Below are 3,341 nucleotides of genomic sequence, written 5' to 3'. Positions count from 1 at the left end.
TGATGGTTATCCCTACCTATAGTTCTGGGATTGTGGTCGTATATAGCTAAGACATTGGGCTTTCACATGGGCTAATCAGGTCATCCCTAACCTTAAAATTGACATCGCTAGGCTGGTCAGAAAAAAATAGGGCGAACACTCCCCGCTCTCCCCTACTTAAGATTTGTTGTTCAATGTTATTAAATTAAACAGTTGTTTAAAAGGGAAGTTACGTTCACCGTCGGTGTATCTCTATATTATTTGATTTGTTTGTTTATGTTTGCAAAAAATATCGCATTAGAGGCAGATGATATGAGATTGGATTGACATTTCCTTTCTCTTGACCCAAAGGCGGAGAGTAAACAAATCTGACCTTTTAAACAAACAAACAAATAAACAAATAACGAAAAAAGACATTGACGTATAAGATGTTTTTTTTAAACTATTATGATCAAATGTCAAGGAAATTGCTGTTTATAAACAGTTAATATAGAAATTGTAAGCTTACAATCAAATGGTCAAATGTCAAGAACACCGCTTTTATAAAGTAATTGATAAACTTTATTTTGAGACTTTGGTTTATGATTGATTGAACTTGTTCATATGAATTTGTAAGCGCTCTTAGCAAAGTCATTGTTCATTGAATTTACAACCGTATGACAAAACAGACGGAAATAGTAACTTTTCGCACAAGATTTGGTCATTGCTCATTGAAATGAAGTTATTATATGGACAATATTAGTGTGCTCTTTCATTTAATGACATAAAATCTGAAAATATTGTAAGGATCACTTGAGGTTTTGACTTCTAAAACCTACATTTTGGTCAAAAAATGGTCAAAATCGTTCTCAACGGATTTACCACATTCGCCTTGCTATAAACATTGAATTGCGTTATCTGTTGACGTAATGAAAAAAGGTGTTTTTAGGGGAAGTGTTAGCTTTCGTTCGATATTTAATTTTAAAAAGATGCTTTTTTACCAGCTAGAAGCTCACACAGCTCTTATGATGCTATGCACTCAACCGTGTAGTGTAAACAAAGACTGTGTAGAGACAATTCACTGCTTGCTTGGAAGCTCTTGGACAAAATTGTGTGCTCAGGTGTATCGAGGTGGAAACCGTGCAGGGGTGCGTTTATAAGAGAATCGTTTTGTAGCCAAACATTTCCATTATGTTATTCAGTATTATTACTTCAGATAAAGGACTACCCTTTGGCTTTTAGCAATAATCTGTATTCGAATACGGGGTGAATGACCTGAAGTGCAATGTTTGTTTGAAACCGGTTGACTTTTATTTTGACATCTTTTAATTATCGTATTTGGGTACGTAAAAATCCTTTAAAAAGACATCAGCCGGGACAAGGTTGTTAACAGTAACATCATATATCTTTTTGTCAAAATAATTTTGAAGTGTAAAGATTACGGTTTTGCAAAATCGAATATTGGTTGGGGAAAAAAACTGTGATTCTCTCAAAATCGGATCCGGACCACTTTCCCCAAATTCTGATGACTCAGTTGGGTTCTGTTTCATTCCATTTATTATACTTTTACGTTCTTAACGTTGTTACTTTTTAAAATACGATGAAAATAAAGTCCAACAATTTAGCACAAAATGTTATCCTGCCCCGGGATCCTGCCGCATCCTTAAGAATTTCTGAAGCAAGTCCTTCTGCAATTTTGCCTAATATAGTTATGCTCTACCCTGTATTCTAATTTTCTCATTATAACTATTGTCCATTGTTTCTCTAAATGCACAGAACCGCTCGATTTGTCATGGTGGAAGAATGTCCATCCGGAAGAAAGCTATAGAACATAAAACATATAGAATTTATCTCGGCGATGTTTGTATTTTACTGTTTTTACAACAAAAACCCCAACATATATGACATAAGCAAGCATTGTTTCTGTTTTTGCCAACCGTTATTGCCATGCATGCATTGTTTTTGCCAACCGTCACTAAAACCAAATTTATACGCCAGTAGCAACTGGCGACTGGTGGTCTGACCAATGAGGTGGATCATTTATTGTTGTTATGGAAAGAAAAAGATACTTCATTGGTCAAACATGGAATCACTTGTAAGTACTAGTGATTGGAATGTTATTTCAATTCTAATTGGGAAGAAATAACACAGATTTATGAAAATAATATTTTGTGAAAGCCCTGGAATTGGAAAAATACCTTTTAATTTGGGTCCTGAGTTTTAATTTCCTGACAACATGACTAGGTAAATAGTTGTTGTAACCATTATTTTCTTTTGTTTTTGATGAAATAAAAGCGGCAAGGTCGCTTTGCCCTCAAAATATATATTTTTAAGATCAGAGGCCTGCGAGTTTGAATTTAATTAGTAAAACATTCAAACTAAGGATAACAATCATTAGGTTTTGTATTGATATTTGTTTGTGAGCAATGGTGTATATATTGGAAATAATATTTGTGCTATAGTGGCGTGCCTACGGAGCCCCGAAGTGACATGAAAGAAAATAAAAAACTATCTCGGGGTTCGACTTAGTAACTCAGAGCCCCGACTTAGTAACTCGGGACCCCGACTTAGTAACCCCGTTACTAAGTCGGGGCCCCAAGTTACTAAGTCGGGGTCCCGAGTTACTAAGTCGGGGCTCAGAGTTACTAAGTCGGACCCCGAGATAGTTTTTTATTTTCTTTCATGTCACTTCGGGGCTCCTTACCTGCCTGACAACGTAATGAAAAAAGAACAGGAAATATTCCTTGTTCTCAGTACACTGAACAGAAGAATAAAATAACATTGAGTTAATGTTGAAATTTTCATTATCATAACTTTTACAATTACCGTAATGAATGTACAAATTAAGCCATAATCATCCCGTAATAGTTGTTTCAGATATATTATTATATTTCATGTTTAACCGAGAAACGGTAAGTCGACATTGTCATCATGATTGAAGATGGCTTCGATATACGCACATCAACATACGCACCCCATCACCTATTCCAATTCATCAAAATTTGCTTTGATGTGCATGCTGTTTTAACACAAATTCGCACCAAGGAGTGCGCCCTCTTATTTAGATATTTAAAAGCGCTGTATTTTCGAGTGCCTGAAGCAAATAACTCTTCGATCATATAGTAGCTAATGCTTGTGTTACTTGGTGATCTTGTTTGACAGTGTGTTGCGCATTCGTTTTTACATCTTAAATACCGGTTATCTTTTATATCAGTTAAGTTTGTGCAATTTGATTAAGAACTCGACCTGAGTATTGCGTAAAGACATTGACATGGAATTATGATCGTAGCATTTCAAGTGATTGCTGATATCGGAGTATCATTTGTGCCTTATACGGCAGCAGTGGTAATAACTTTGGAACGGATGGGATCAACATCTTTGAA

Source organism: Amphiura filiformis, chromosome 1 (genome assembly GCF_039555335.1).
Source record: "Amphiura filiformis chromosome 1, Afil_fr2py, whole genome shotgun sequence".
Lineage (NCBI taxonomy): Eukaryota > Metazoa > Echinodermata > Ophiuroidea > Amphilepidida > Amphiuridae > Amphiura > Amphiura filiformis.
Note: the sequence above shows the minus strand (reverse complement) of the source record.